This window comes from Myotis daubentonii, chromosome 12 (genome assembly GCF_963259705.1).
Source record: "Myotis daubentonii chromosome 12, mMyoDau2.1, whole genome shotgun sequence".
Lineage (NCBI taxonomy): Eukaryota > Metazoa > Chordata > Mammalia > Chiroptera > Vespertilionidae > Myotis > Myotis daubentonii.
In genome coordinates, this window is record NC_081851.1 from 48,794,146 (window position 1) to 48,811,548 (window position 17,403).

The following is a 17,403-nucleotide window of genomic DNA, read 5'->3' on the forward strand; positions in this document are numbered from 1 at the left end:
TCAGATGCATATGGGGGTCACTGCAGAATGAGCTGCTCTGGCCTTAAACTTCATTCCAGGCCTTTTAAAGAGCTGGCTAACCTCACAGCCTCTGCTAGCTCTGCTCCTCCTTCCTCCAGGTCTACAAGGCAGCTTCTGCCCTCACCCAAAGGAAACTGCCTGTTCAAACATCACCTGTGACTTTCTGGTTTAAAAAACAGCTGCTCATTCCCTTAACCCCACCTGGTGCTTTCCCAGCATTGAGCTTCTGATCACATCTGCTCCTCCCCTGGGAATATGTGTCCCACCATCCTGCCTTCAGATCCAGCCCAGGTTTGCAGACTGACCTCAGACATCACCTCTTCCAGGAAGCCTCTCCTGGTCCTTCCAGTCGGACGTGATCTATTTTTCTTTGACCGCCCACAGTACTTGCACCTTTCTTATCACACACTCACCTTCTGCTTTTTCTATTGCAGTTGGGCTTTTACTTTCTTATCTCCTTCACACTCCGGCTGCTTTTGACTTCTTGGGAATGCCAGGAGCAGTGCCTCGCACTGATAAATATCTGCTTGACCTTAAATTAATCTTCTCTCACTCCATTGAAGGGTTTACTCTGCAAAAATATATGGCAAAGAAAAGGGGTCATTAGACTTTACCGTCTTTCCCAAATTTCACCAATTGATTTTTTTTTTTTATCAATTCCTGACTGACAGAGCTCAGCCCCAAAGGTGAGGACACCCTTTCAGTAACTGCCATGTAGCCTGTCTCCAAAGAGGTTTCTGAGTGTGAACACGTCAGTCTGAGACTCTGTTAATTGGACCTGCAGCTGCTCAAGGTCCACACAGCACAGCTGCTGTGTTACCCCAGAAATGGAGAGCTTGGGAGGATGTAAGCAAAGGATACAGGATCAGGAAAATGTCCTTGCTCTTTCAGGGCACTCAATTTTCACTTAAACTCATCGTCCTTACAGGGGGAGGAGGTGGGACCAACTGATGTGTTTTGGTCTCCCTTTCCTCTCCCATGCTTCATAGTTATAATTTATTAGAGAAGGGAGACTGTTATTTGGAATTTTGACATTTGCAAAGAGTTTAAGTTTAAATTATTCTGGTGGGAAAAAACCCCAATCCTTTCTCTTAAAGACAGTAAAACCGGCCAGAATACAAATGCTCCCAACACTTTCAAGAGTCTCTTTTCACAAATAACTATGTATGCTAAACTATACAGTAGCTCAAAACACCATGACTAGTATTTGACTGGTTTTCAGCTCACAAACACATGGATCTGGAGAACCGGAACCAGTGCTTTGGGGAGTAGGTTTGGTGGAAAAGAGAGTCTCCCAGGTCTGTCTACCTGCCCTCATCAAAGCAACCCCGGAGCACCTCTGGGACTTAGACACCATCCACCAGAAAGTGGGTGAGTGTCTATTGTTCACTTGATCAAATCAGGTGCTTGGGAAAAAGTTGAGAAAAAAAGGCAAAATGGGTCATCCTTCTTCCTCACAGAGTAGTGTTTCTTCATCCTTTTTTTCTTTCTCTCCTCTAAGAAGTCTTTTTAAACTTTTTTCCTGATTGCTCCTCCTTGACAATTTCATGCCACAGCTATACTGCATAGCTGTGTGCTGTGACTCTTGGATGCCACAAGCCATTGTCATGCCTCCGAATTTTGTGTCCCTCAAACACTGATCCCACCCCTACAGCCTGGGGGTCGTGGAAGGGGGTTGGCACCCTTCCCTTGAGAATGTATGTCACAGACCTGCCCTGTGGGTTGAGAAGCAACTAGACACTTCCTGGGAACCACCCCTGGGCTTCCTTTTCCTCTCACTCTTCCCTCAGACCCATTATGATCCTTGCAGACACAGAGCTAGAAGTCCAAGGGGACTGGGAAACGGTTCTATGGAACGCCAAGATGACTGGGCAACTGTTCTGTGAAATGCCATGGCAATGTGAGGGCATCAAGGCAGAGAGACTAACAGCAAGTCCAGAGAAATGGCATGTTTCAGTAAAACCCTAGGTTCCACAGAAGCAAGTGTTGTGCTAACAAACACAAGACATGACTTAATGGGTAAAACTCTGTTGTAAATTCATCCAAAGGATAGCATTACAGGTTTCAGAAACTGGTTATTCCATTGCCCCTTTTATCAGCAAAAGGTTATTAAATCGGGTTTTTCCTTCCATCTAATTCATTTTTCCAATATTACAATTAACTTGAAAAATGCACCTCAACTTCTGCACCTTCCCTTTTGCCTGAACACTTTATAGGCACATCATAATGATTCCAGTTATTAGCTCACTTTAGGCCAAAAAGAAGAAGGCTAACAATACATTAACATTTCCATTATCAATCATAAAATTGCTGGTCAGCTCTTTAAATGATATATTGTTCAGCACATTAAATTCTTGAACTCAGCAAAAATGTATAAATACTTTTACTCCTGAAATTATGGTTTAAGAGAGACACATGGCAAGGTAAATGGGAAGTGAAGATAATCAATTTAGACTGGTCTAAATGGAAGAAAAATGGATTGCTATTTTTTCCTTTACCTAATATAGTAATTGAGTGCCCATGGTACCCATTTTGATACTCATTTGATACCCATTTTGGTATTAAAGAAGTAGCAATGAGCAACCAATCAAAAACTTCTCAACCGTTGGTTTTGTGTTAGTGGTTAAACATCTGTTCTACACATGCCACCTTGGGAGAGAGCCAGTGGACATTTACCAACTGATATCAGTAAAACGGGGTTATTCTCCTCTCACCTGTGCAACGGAGGCCGATTTTCCTATTTGAAATTCATGCCAGCTCTGTACCGGTCACTGCAGATTCCACAGGTTTATTAACCTCCTCCTAAACATTCCTTACTGCCAACATTGTGAGATCTCAATAGTGCTTCCAAGCGAATCTCCTCCTTAACACTAGCTTTCTCCACAAAAATAGAACAAAAAATGTTTTTGTTGTTTTTTTGTTTTTGTTGTGTTTTGTTGTTGTTGTTGGCATTCCCTTAATAGTGTGTGTAACAGGGGTAAGCAAACTAAGGCCTGTGGGCTAACTCCAGTCACCCACATTCGCTTCCCTATTGTCTATGGCTGTTTTCCCTACAAGAGCAGTGCTGAGTAGTTAAAACAAACTGTTTGATTTGCAAAACCAAATATAATTACTGTCCAGCCCTTTACAGAAAAAGTTTATTTAACTCCGTTTTGTGACATGGATTTTTTTAAATAAAAATGAGAGGGGGATCAAAACTTGTTTCTTCTATAGTTTAGAATTCATATTTTAGGATTAATTTTAGAGCAGAATAATATATGATTGTTTTTCTACTCCTGGAAAGAAATGAAATTTGGAAATATAAACCCAGAAACGTAATAAAAACATTATTGGTAATGATATGAGTTGTATATCGGCCATCTGTTATTTTTATTGAAAAGCAATGTTGTTTTCTCTTTGAACAATAACCATATAAGCCCATTATAGAACAGACTGGCATTTTCCTAAAGCATAGATGTTCTCTTCTTAAGCAAGGACGCATGTTTGAGAAATGGACATAAAGACTTTTTTATACCTGTATATAAATTTAACAGTAATATTCCAAATGATCTCTTAAAGAATATCAAGCCAAAAATATAGTGCAATTAATGTTATATTGTTGTTGAATGTGATATTATTTAAGGAGAATCAGAGATCTGAAAACATGAATATAGCAGTCAGTGGTTGTACTTACCGGTACAATAGTATGTTTATATCTAAATTTTTTTAAGCAATATATATATACATTTAACCTGCTAATCTTTATTAAATATCTTCTATTAAATAGATTAAGTATATTAAATATCTGCTAAGTAGCACTAAGACACAAAGCTATAAGACATATTCCCCTGCTCTCAGACAACTTAAAATATAGCAGAGATGCTAAGATTTGCAAACATATTCTCTAAATGCTATTTTACATACTTTTTAAAATTTCAACATATTGAACAAAGCTAAAAAAAGCTTTATGCTTGAGTTAAACAATTACTTGATTATCATAGTTTTAACAATATAAAAAATGCCAACTGCATGCACCCTTAAAAAATTTATCTTTCCTTCCCAGGTGCTATAGTGACTAAAATTCTACTATAGTGTAGAAATTCACTTCCTAGGCATATTTAGGTACTGGCATTTTTAAATATAAAAATTGTGCAACCAATTATTACAATAGATTACTTTTATTTTTCTGGTAATCTCACCTAAAATGGAATTGCCTATAGATGATTTAACATGTTGTCATGTAATTTATCAGATCACTTTCCACTGTGAGAAATAGGACTCCGGCTCCAGCTTTATGTGAGAGATCATGAAAGAGACAACATACACAAAGTAGGGGTGGGAGGGGAGAACCCAGCAAAATAAGCTTAACTCCTCACAATTTATCAAGACTGGGTGTGTGTAAGGAGTTAATGTTTCCAAGAAAATCAAGAGTCAGAGCAGAGAGAAAGGTGATCTTCTCAGTTACCCCCACTCTCCTAAAAATCAATCAGAATCAATAGTTGTATCGAAGTGGGATGATGGTGATAAAGGGATAGAGAAAAAAGAGAGATTTCCCATAAATTGTATGTTATTGATGACTGACCACACAGAGGCTAATATCCACAACAGGAATAAGCATTTATAAATTCATGCATTAAAGTTCTGTTCTGCTCTAATGCAAAAATAACCCCTTGTTAACTTAAAGATTTTTAAGCCCAAAGCATAATGCAAGGTACTGAAATCAAAATATAGTTATAGGGAATTCAAATGCCTTATTATTCATTAATAGGTATTAAAAACTATAATAACATAGAAGACTTCAATGAACCTACTTTAACTGACATTGAGTGTAAATATGACTTGATTAAATGACTGTTAATTGCCTGTCCAGCTATAGCTAATAAGTCTATGCCAAATCTTAGCAATACATGTTATTTGCTTTCTACTTATTTGTTGTATTTATGCATATTTGATTATAACATATAATTAGCTTGCTGGGATTGTTTTTCTTTTTTTTACTTTCTTTGTGTGCATGTGTTCAGCTCTATGAAATTTTGTCACATGTAAAGAGTGATGTAACTATCACCACAATCAAGATACAGAACCACCAAGTGTTCCCTGTCTACCCTTCATAGTCACACCCTGCCCTAACACCTGGCAACCACTGATCTTGTCTCCATCTCTATAATGTCGTCATTTTCAAAGTTATATAAATGGAATCAAACAGGAGATATCTTTTTGTGAAGATTCAACTATTTTCTAAAGTGCATATATAATATATATATAATATATATATAATATATATATATTCACATACATATATTTACTTGGTATAATATTGCCTCAGAATTTATAAAAGTGTTGTAAGTTCAGTTTGAGTCTATGTACAAGACAGTAGAGACAGCCCTGGGGATAAAATTGCCAGTGTAGACTGAAGGGTGAATCATTCCCTGACAAACACCAGAGCTCTGTGCTTTTTTATTATTATTATTTAAATCGGGGAAGAGCTTGCAACTGAGGTACATACCTTTCATCGAAATTAAACCTGGGACCCTCTAGTCCGCAGGCTGATGCTCTATACACTGAGCCAAATCAGCTAGTGCAGAGCTCTGTGATTTAAAAATGGCTCATGTGCTGGCCGGGTAGCTCTGTTGGTTAAAGCATCACCCTGATACACCAAGGTTGTCAGGGCACATACAAGAAACAACCAATGAACACATAAATACGTGGAATAACATCTTGATGTTTCTCTCTCTCTCTCTCTCTCTCTCTCTCTCTCTCTCTCTCTCTCTCTCCTCTCTTTCCTTCCCTCTCTTCATCTAAAATCAATCAATCAATCAATAACAGACTGTCAAACTACAGCAGGAAGGCCAAGGAGGGTTGGGGTGGAGGGTTAGAGATCAACCGAAAGACTTGTATGCATGCATATAAGCATAACCAATGGACACAAGACACTGGGGGGGTAGGGGAGGCCAGGGGAAGGTCAAGGGGAGGAAAAAAAAGGAGACATATGTAATACTCTCTGTAACACTTTAAGCAATAAAACAAAATTAAAAAAATAAGAATAAAAATAAATGGCTCAGGAGCTCTGAGAAATTCAATTCTATAACGAAGCCCAAAAGCACCTACTATCAGAGTATCTGGAGCAAACCTCTGCCGCCTAGAGTGCTGTCTTTGGGAGGTATCATTGGAGAAAGGCAGCTCTGCTTCCCAAGTGTCCACCTGCCTTCACTCGATTTTCTAGCAACAGAGAAGCCCCATGAGTGATTTAGTGAGAGAAGGTGAAGATAAAGAGTTAATGACTTCTAACCTGGCCATAAATTAACCTGTTTTTTTAACAAATCTGAAGAAAGAGGGGCTCAGCAGGACTAATGAACACACACATCTAAAAATAGCTCCTCATTTAATTAATGGACCACTACACAGTCACTCTAATTAAAGCTGCTGGCCAGCCTAAGGACAATCAGTTCCATGTTTTTCACCTTAAAAAGTTCACTGAAACACTGAAATCATTTGAACTTGATGTGAAAATAGAAGGAAGGGGGCTGAAGAGAAGGGTGTCAGAGGGGGAATTAATTTCATATAAAGCAAGAAAGAGTCAGTAGACTGAAAGTCAAGCTGTGCAGGAGGTTAGGGTGATAAAGGGAGCCAGAGTGGCAAAAAGCTGATGTCCATTTTTAAACGATTCCCTCAGATGGTCTTTGAAGGGGGAAGGAGCCACCTGACACAGCAAGTATCCACCTCCGCCTTTGAGAGCAGTCCTACTTGGAGGAAGAATAGGTAGCCTTTCCGAGTGGAAGGATTTCAAGACTCTATTCTAAATGACAGTAGCCAACATTTGTTGAGTGCTTATTTTGTGCCAGGAATTGCATTAACTGTGCTTATGCATATTACCTAGTGTAATACAACAAACCATTACACAGATGATAAAACTGAGGCTTTAAACGTTATGTTCCTTGCTGAAGGTCCAGAGCAAGTCAGTGGAGGAGCCAGAAAATAGATGTAAGCCGATTGAGACGCTGTGCTGCCTTACTGAATAGGAACAATACCTACTCCCAGAACTCCTGTGACAGTTCAAGAGGGCCTGACACCTTCTAGGTGCTCAATAAATGTTCCCCCAAAAATCTCCTCCACTGGCCTATGTTAAACCCTTAAGAAGTCTGCCAATGAAATTTGTTCCCTTAGGAGCAGACTTTATGTCTCTAAAAGCACTCTGAAAAACAAACAAAATACAAGCAGTATATATTATTAGCATACAATGTTTCTGAAAACTCCTGCCAGATTTGAAAAAGGAAAGGTGGAACAAAAGACATGTGCTCTCGGAGCTTTTCCATTTCCAGAAGGCTAAAATATTAGGAAATATACATACCTGGTTTTTGATGGTCTCTTTTCTACATTTGACACAGTCTCTTTAAGTTTCCAGCTTAAATCCCAATGTGTGGCTAAACCTAACAAGTATTGCACTGAATGCCTTCAAGCTTTATAACATCAATTGTAGCTTTTTATTGTTTCCATTCATTTTTATAACATTTTAAATTGAAGAAGTAAAAGTTAGACAAATGTTCATATGTCATCCAAATACTGAAAAGATAGTAATACTCCCAAATATAAATTGGAAGTGCATCAGCTTAAAATGTTTGCTAATCATTTTAATTCTACAGAAAAATGTAGAATTTAATTCTACAGAAAAATATACATTCATGTATATTGATGTTTAATATATAGTGAACATGGGACAGTCGTGTATTTATTAAGCCATGCTACCAATTGCTACCTCTGGGATTTACATTTTTTGAGGTTACAAAAGCAAATGACTATAGATTCTAAGCAAAAATGCAAATAATAAGGCAGATCAGATAAAAGGCTTTAGGGATGGGTGGAGACTGGCAAACTTGGGCAGCACCTACCTCTCTGAGGTGGACAGCTGATGACTGCCATTAGGAAAGGTAGGTACAAAGATGCATACCATTTTCTGGATTTTATGTGAAATTTCTTGATGGTTAAAACTTAGTAACTAATAAACTAAAATAATTAAAACCTGTGCCTGCCAAAGAAAATACTTCTGAGGCTAGATCCAAACTGTCGACCAGGAACCTACATCCTCTAGTTGAAAGGCACCGAGGATAAATTTTGATTGGCTGAAAAGGAAGGAAAGGTAGGCAGAGGGGATGGTGCTAAGGACCTGGAGTGACTGTGAGCCCTCCCCTGACCCCACGTCAGAGCATCTCTAAAAAGGGGCAAAGAAGGCAGAAGAAATAAAAGGTGAAAAGACAAAAGAAATGTTTTTCTTCAATGCATATTGCTAGCAACAGCTAGGGATGTGGAAAGAAACATGCAGATGGAAAAGGCTAGAGATGTCTGTGAGCATGTTCAATATTGTGAAGAACAAGTTGGAGGAGTGAGAGGAAGCACTTCAATTTCACCAGACGGTGAGCTGATGACAACCACAGCAGTCGATGTTTCTGGGCAGCACTGTGTCTTGCTCCGTGCTGGGTGCTTTATTGGGATTATCACACATTCAATCCTGATAACAAAATCAAGTAAGTACTAGTCTCCCTACTTCGCTGATAAGGAAACTGAGGGCTAGAGACATGAAGTATCTTGCCCAAGATCATAAAACTGTCAAATGGCAGACAAGGCATCGAAGCCAGGACTGTCTGACTTCAGTGTCTGAGTTCTTACCCAGTGTCCACTCTTGTCTCTCTCTTGCTGGGCTTGAAATGGGGCCAGAAGATGGAAGAATGCAGTCCTTCTGAAATGTTGCAGGTGCTCAACCCTCCAGGAGCTTAAAAGTCAGAGCGAGCTAAGGAAGCACATGTTCTCTTTTCCTGATGGAGGTGAGAGCAATGTACCCACACACCAGCATTCCGGGGCCTCCCTCCAGTGCCACTTCTGTGTTGTGTGCTCCTGGCCAGCTCACTGGAGAGCCTCTGAAGCTCTCTGGGATTGCTCCTCACCTGTGCAAGGAGAACAATACTGCTTTAGTTGCCAAAGAAAGGGGGCCCCAAAAGGATTTCTCAAAGTCCATCCCAGTCTATTTTCAAAAATGGCAAACGCCAGCATGCTAAGTTCCTTCAGCATCATTCTGTTACTCTTTAATGTAATGCCCCCAAAGAGTTTACTGCAGTGTGCTCCCTGCAGATCCCAACTGATTCAAGAGACCATAACCCAGTCAGCAGTCATCTCTGAGTCTGAATTTTAGCTTTGCTTCCTTTTAACCAGAGGAATGGTAAAAAGTTTTACAGAGCATAATAAAGGCGAGTGAAAAAGGCACACAACTTCTTTCTAAAAGTTTTGCTAACATACCAAATCACATCAAAATATCCACTTAGCCACCCTTTCTTGAGGTGAGGAAATGAGATTCTCTGAGAAGAACCATTCTTAAATCAGCCAAAATTAAAGACCTCAATGGTAACCCAGTATAATAACATACCGGAATATCCAAAAGTAGAAGCTTAAATAAATGTATGTTGGTGGTGATTAAGATAAGTAATGCTAACGTTCAACTAATAGTAAGATATGTGTCATATTTAATATTCAACAGCACCAATAGTTTTTGAGAGCTTAATACATTCAGTGTTGAAATTTAAAAACTGGCTTTATCCCAGTTTTTTCAACAAATGCATTGGGAGAAGAAAAAAGAAGAGAGGAGAAAGGAAGCCTATATATTAAAAGAAACTTTGAGAAACATACAAACAGAGTGCAATGCATACCAAAGTCAATTAATTATAATTTTTAAAAATTATGAGGCAAGGAAATTTAAATGTGTCTGGATATTTAATGATATTAAGGAATTACTTTAATTTTTAGTTGGGATAATTACATTGTGCTTATGTTTTTTAAAGAAACTTTAATCCTTTAGAGATACATGCTAAAATGTTTATGTATTCAATAATATAACATTCAAGTTTGCTTCGAAATCATCCTGGGACAGAGGAAATGTGTGGGAGTGGTTTAGTCATCACAAGGTTGGGTATGGGTTGAGAATTGGTAAAGTGAGGTGATGGTAGCAGCGGGTTCTTTACACTATTCTCTCTCTTTTGTATATATTTGAAATTTTTCATAATAAAAAGGAATAAAAAACTTGTCAGTTAGAAGAGACATTTGAGAGTCTGGGAATTCTTATAAAAAGGATGCCCATACATTTTATGTAACCTATGGCTGATTTTGCATAAATTAAAAATGAGCTTTTATTTTTTTTTAAGTGACTTAGGCAGAGATTCTCCCTTTGGGCAGCCAACCTCCCATAGATCTGAGCTACAGATCGTCCCAATGGCCTGTCTGTGTATTTCCAGTTGAAGGATGATCCGAAGGCAGAGAAACTCATGTCAAAAACGGAATTTATTATTTTCCAACCAAACCTACTCCCTCATTCCTTATCTTAGTATAGCAAACTCTATCCACTCAGCAGCCCAATCTATATATATGCCTGAGAGTTATTGTCAATTTCGCCCTCTCCCTTATCTTCACATCCACTTAGTTGTCATGTCTAGTCAATTCTAGATCAGAACAGTACATCAACAATGGAATGGCCTAGACTCTGAGAGTTACAGAACTGAAGGAGGAAACAAATTCTTCTCTGTTACTCACCTGGCCATGTCTAAACAGCCCAAACTATTGTAGTCAGCTGCAAGGACATGGAACTACAGGGAAGATCAGTAATGATGATGAGCCTGCAACTTTGAGTGAAGGTACCCCTAGCCTCTCTGAGGTCCCTGATACTGTAAGGGCATAACCCCACTCCCCACTTACCAGAGAGCTCATGATGAAAATGTGTATCACTCAGAGAGTGATGAAAGTGTGACTCACTTAGAGAGAAAGAAAAAAAACAAAAACCTATCCCATAATAGGACTAAACATCAACCTGCACACTAAAAAATAGAAGAATGAAAAATGCTGAGCTACTCTATCGGCAAAAGGAGACATTAACAAAAATATAAAAATAGCTAGGAGAGTAACAGTCAGAACTTAGTTGCTATCTACAAACAGCATCTGAATCTATGTGGCAATGCTACCCAGGATTCATCCTCACAAGTCAAACTTAAAGCCAAATGAGCAAAAGAAAAAAATGCCGTTTAACAGGAAAGATGCTTGCAACACATTTAATTTTGCATAAGCAATGTAAATTTCCCAAGGATTTGACCTATAGCATAAAGCCAGCCCATATATTGTTCTAATCAATTAGGCTTTCCTGCATCAGCACTTTTTCATTACAAACAGCTAAAGCCATCATGTTCTCTAATCAGGAGAAAAAATTCATACAGACTGGGTAATTTCCAATTGTTTCTTATTAGAGTTCTAGGAGGGGGGACAGAGAATAACCTCTAAAATAGATTTGGCGATCTCTGAAAGTAGAAAGGATGAGTTGTCATTAAATTGCACCCATTTGAAGGGTAGGAATGGCTAGATGCCACTTAGTGTTGGTCTTGGGTCTTGCCAACATTTTGAGAATTTAAAATGTGGATTTCCATATATGAAAGATTCATTTAGAATTATCCACGTCCAAAAAATAAAGCCTTCAACACCATTCTGATGCTTACATAGATTTACAAAAATTACAAAAGTATATATTTTATAGCTAGAATAAGCTTAGAGATCACCTGTTCCATTCTTTTCAACCTCCCTATAGAAATGCTGCAACCTTTATGGTAGGATCTTTATTAATACTATTAATCAAGTATTTATTGAGCAGTTACTATGTGCCAGGTGACATGCAAAGCTCTTTCTATACTTTATCTCATTCCATCCTCACCAAACTCTATGAGACTGTCACAATCACTAACTCTATTTCATAGATGGAAAGATTGTGGCTCCCTATAAATGAATATTCCATTGACTCCTTCTATAAATTCTATAGATATGAGAGTATAACAGCAATGAATACCCGAAAACAAAATCTTCAGAAAATTGTTTTAGTCATAAACCTCAATGAAACAACAATTTCAAATTTTCACCTCTTAAAGCCTCAGAAAATATCTTCATACGGAACAAAAGGTCATATCCAAGTATTTTCCTATGAAATTTTGATTCTATGACCCTGGGGCTTATTCAGTATCTCCTTCAGCATTTAGATTATGTCATTGTTCATTAAACTCTCCAGAATGCAAAGATACAAATTAGACTGATGTCTTAAGGATTTTCTGTGTACCAGATATTATGCTAGATATTTTATTTAATTTTCACAATGTAACTGTGAGGAGGTATCTTTCATATTCTGCAGGTATAAACCCACAGCAAAGACAAAAGTTGTGACTGGGAGCAAATCCAAGTTTTCTAATTCCAAGAGGAAGGTATGAAACTAGGATTCAAGTTAATTGGCTTGCAAATGTGGGGGGAGGGGGAATATTTTCAACAAAAAATATATTGCAACAAAGAGTCAAAGGGTGGATAGTTTACGAAAGGTTTTTAACAGTTATTTATTCAATTCCTGGATCTGGATGGCAAGACAGAATGTTGTTATGGTCCCCAAGTTTCTTTTGAAAATGTCAACATAGATCACATGAGAGTGAATTCTAAAAGTTGACCTCCCAGTGCTCTTGCTTTCAGCAGCATGGCGTCATCTTCTCCTCATATTTCTATTCAGGTTGGCATTAGGAGATATTTTAAAAAGGTGCCTCAAATTTAAGCAAAGAAAAGGGAGAAGTGAGAAATCACACCAACAGGAACACTCACGAGTTCATTGATTGCTTTTTAATCTGTGACTATGCCCAATACTATTATCATGAATTTATAATTCAACCATGAAGTCAATAATGCTAAATGACCTACACTGTTGACATTTCACAACAACTAAATTTAGCATCCTGCTATTCTAACAGAAGTAGCAGCAACCACTCAGAAATGTATAGTATGAATGTATTCACTAGTGTCTTCTCGTTCTGAATCTTCAGAATTGATCTCCCAGTTTCAAAAAGTATCCGTGAACCCCAAATACAAGGTGAACCATACAATGTAGATCAATAGATTTTTCAAGTGCAATACTTGTTTCTCTCTGGGAGATTCCGATTAGTCCCAGAAGGAAAAAATACTTTGATTGACCTTGAGGAACACAGCAGATGTGGGTAGGCTGTGTGTGCTGCTGACCTTATCAGAAGAAAGCCAGGCCTTGAAAATCACAGGGGAACACTCTGGGCATGTGCATGTTGGTGTGGGAAAGAAGGCAGCTGGTCAAATGTGTACTTTCTTTAAAAACCAAACAAACGAAAAAATGCAGACCATGAGAGGGGAAAGGGGGAAAAGCAGTGTGTGAATTAACAACACCTCTTTATGCTTAAAAACATTCTCAAGAACTAGTCATATGAAGGACAAAGAGGAGGTATGTTGTCAGCATCTGGGAATTTTCAACCCACTAATATAAAGATTTCCTAGATAAAACGTTGGTGGTCTAGGTGCCTAAGCTCCTGGGGACAGAGAACTTAACTCTGTTACCTGTGAATTCTACATTTCCTGCTCTGTTTAGGGGCTCAGTAACCAAATAAGGTGGCGGGAAGAAGGTGGAGAATTAGCAAGATTGATTTCTCATAGATAACTATAACCCAAAGAAACAGGTTAAAATTAAGAGGGAATTGGGAGAGGGAGAGAAGGAGGGAGGGAGGGAGGGAGGGAGGGAGGGAGGGAGGGAGGGAGGGAGGGAAAGAAGGAGGGAGGGAGGGAAAGAAGGAGGGAGGGAGGGAAAGAAGGAAGGAAAGGAGGGAGGAAGAGAGGGAGGGAGGAAGAAAGGAGAATCTAGGACACACTCTGGGAAGTCTTGACTTTGGAATGATTAGAGGTTTTAGTTCCATTAATATCACAACCCAACACCAATGAGGCCAGACATCACTGGGCAGAGGCAATCCCTCGTTCCCTGCCATGAACTGCAAAAAGAAACTGAGTACATTTTGCTAGTATAGAAGAATCACAAGCTATTGCACCCTGACATCTCTGAGAAAGCAGCATGGACAAAGCATAGTGACAAGAGTCCATGAAACAAAATTTTACAATCTCAGGTTAAAATTATGCCAATTGTGCATCAAAACCAATGCACTACTGAACAAATAGAACAGATGCAGAGACATGAGCATAAGCCCTGGTTCACATGCCAGGAGAGGACTTAAAGGAAACCCGGAGATGCCTTCTAAGGACCCACAGCAGATGTGAATTTGGGAAATTCAAAATATCAACGTCTCTCTGATAAATTCCTCAGAACTTGTTTAGAGGCCTCCAGTCATTCAACTGGCACTTAAGGCAGGCCTACAGTGTGTCAAGCAATATATCAGATGCTTAGAGACACAGTAACAAAATAAGACCAGGATCCTTGCTCACAGCTGAGCAGAAGAACACACGGTGGCATTTACTCACCACAATGCAGTGTAATGGGCACACTATGGTTAAAGGAAAGGATCAGGGTGATGGAAATGAAGAGGGGGCAGATGGAAGAGCAAAGGCCAGAAGATGGAACGGGTGATCCTATAACACTAAGGGAGCTGCAAGGAGTTAAAGCCTGTTAAACTTTTATTTTGGAACATCTCTGAGTAAATCATGCATATTTCCCTAGCAAGCACAGGTCACACCACTCCCTAATCTCTTGCATCAGGTCAGATTAACACATTTATGTTATCTGACTAGCCTCTGGCACCACCGGCATTTGTGCAAATGATTCCTGAGTTAGGTCATGACCAAGAGACATGCTACCTACCTCTACAGGTCAATTGCAAACGTGTGAGGGTATTTTTCCTTGTCACAATAACTGCAGGTGCTACTGGAAGTTGTGACCCAGGACTAAGGCTGCTCCACGTCCTGCAAAGTTGGGGAAGTTGCTCACAAGGAAGACTTGCCTGTCCCAACGTGCCCATAGCACCTCTTTAGACACTCGCGGCCAGATCGTGTCATTGCTACACCATTTGCACTACAATCTTAATATTTACTGTCTGATTTATAATGCTGGCTCGACATGAATTATTAACCGTTCTATATTGCTAATAACAGGAGAACACATACACAAAGAAAATAATTCCACAGAGCTTTATGTGTAATTGATGCCGAGAAAGAGAGAACGCATTTTACTACATTTGCAACGAGGGCAATGTTTTCTTCCCTGAAAGAGTAGCAGTACCTGGTTTCATAATAAAGAGAGTCTTTGTAAACAAGAAGTTCTCTTCCCACTATGATTTCATACCAGCGCCTCATTAGAGAAACCAGAGTTAGAGCTATCCAAAACCGCCTTTAAGGGGGTAAGCTTTTACGTGTGAAACGTCTGGCATCGCCCTCCTTTTGATGGTAGTAAATGCTGTATTGCGGACGAGGGGCTACTTCTCGCACACGGAACCAGAATGATGTAATGGATGTGTTTCTGGCTGACCACTCAGAGCAGAGACCACAATGGGGATGGCTCAGAGACCCTCACAATGACACTCACTATTTCTCTGATCTCTATCCTGGTGTGAAACCCAAGAAAAGAAAGTAAAATTGTAATGCTCTTGGAAGCTTCCAAGAATGTGTAGAAAAGGACAAATGATGTTTTTCCTGGGATTGAAAGGCAAGTTACTGGTACTTTATCTAGACTTCATGATGCCACAGAAAGTGATAAGGGGAAGTCTGTTCCCCCAAGGATAGTCCTGGGAAATGACTGCCTACGAGTACAGCCTTGGTTGACATGCATGAAGATGGACAATAATCCTGTGGTCAAACCATTATTTCAGGTTTTCAGCAGTCAAATAATTGGGAAAATGAGACAGAGATGAGTCTTCACATATCTGTAATTATTAAAGAGCTGCAAAGGGGCATTCTTAAGTTTCAAGGGTGGAGGGTTCCTATTGAAAGCATCCCCTCACTCCCTTACTGCCAATCTTTTTGGAAACTGAGCCCACTCTTGATGTCCCCACTCTATTATTCCCATTCTTATCAGTCTGGCTTCTGTTGCTGGAGGGATTCTCATACCACATTCAGTAGGGAATCACCCCCCAGCCAACAACTTCTTCCATGCTCACTGTCCCTGCTGCCTGTTCTCATTATTTATGCAGTATTTATTGAGATACCACTAGGTGCAATCATTATTCTAGACCCAGATGAAAACGGCAGTGAACAAGAGAGGCAAGGCCCAGCCCTCATGGAACATACGGTCTAGTGGGGTGGAGGTGAGATAGGTAGTAACTAAACAAAACAAAAAAATGAAGAGTTCATCAACTAGCAAACAATGCTACAGAAAACATCAAATAGGGTACTAGGCTAGACAGTGACAGAGGGGGTTATGAAAGACAAAGGAGCTTTTGCGTACTGGGCCAGACCACCAGTGTTCATACCCTGGCTGTGCCACTAACTAGTTGTGGGACCTGAGGGGAGTTATCACTTTCTTGTGCCCCAATTTCATTGCCTATAAAATGGACTTAATAATAATATATGCCTCTCAGAGTGGTTTTGAGAGTTAAATGAGTTAATAAGTACTTTCTATAAGTGCATAGAATAGTGCCTGGCATTAAGAGTTTAACAGCTGGTCCACCACTTCTATTACTATTCTCATTAATACTTACACTAGAGGCCTGATGCATGAAATTCATGCAAGGGGCTTGGCCCTCACAGCCCCTCACAGCCCCATCCGGCCCTCGCAGCACCGGCTTCGTTCGGAAGGTCGCTCAGCTGTCTGCTCGAATTAGCATATTATACTTTTATTATTATAGATTGGGTGGTGAAGAGAGGCCTGTCTAAGGAGGGGGCATTTGAGCTGAAATCTAAATGGAAAGCAGCAAAGGAAAGATATTGGGGGGGAGAAGGGGGGGACACGGGGGAACGATTATTCCAGGCTAAAGAAAAGCCAAGATGGGAAAGAGCTTGAGAGGTTCCCAGGAATAGTTTCCCAGAAAGTGCAGTGTGACAGGGTCCTGGATGATGGGCAGGGTGGCGAGAAATGAAGTCAAGGTGATGGGCGAGGCCAAATCAAGTGGGGGCTTATAACAACATAGACTGCATCTGTGTTTTGTAAGTAACTGAAAAGTTTGCCCGTCCACATGGACTTGGGCAGGCTATTGTCTCCACAAAGGCAGCCCAAGTAATAAGATAATCACCAGCATTTGTGTACAGTTTTGCTTCTTACTGGCGATCATAAAACATGAGATAGGTGGTCAAGGGACTTTGATGTGGTCCTTACCGGTTAACTGACAGAAGACAAATGAGTTAATTTCTCTACATTTATTTCTCAATCTGCAAAATAAAATGGATTGAATTATAGGTCCTTTCCAATCTGTGATTTTATATTCCCATTCTTGCATTTCTACTGTATAATGAAAACAGTAGACTACAACAGACTTTACATAAAGCTATATATCCTTTTTCTACTTTCCCTATTAATGGGTCTGTTAATTAGAAAATAGTAATCTTCTGGAGTTATATGTAAAAGTAAAAACCACCACCAAAATCTGCCTTCTCTAAGACTCTGATTTTGTAAGAAAATCT

At 39.5% G+C, this 17,403-nt stretch overlaps 1 long non-coding RNA gene across 1 annotated transcript in view; it reads right to left on the reverse strand.

The window, feature by feature from the left end:
• Positions 1–440: 440 nt before the first annotated feature.
• LOC132213349 (uncharacterized) overlaps positions 441–17,403 on the reverse strand; it is a 345,325-nt gene continuing 328,362 nt past the window's right edge. The window contains exon 4 of the long non-coding RNA XR_009447965.1: positions 441–592. This is a non-coding gene — a long non-coding RNA (uncharacterized LOC132213349). The remainder of the gene's footprint in view (positions 593–17,403) is intronic.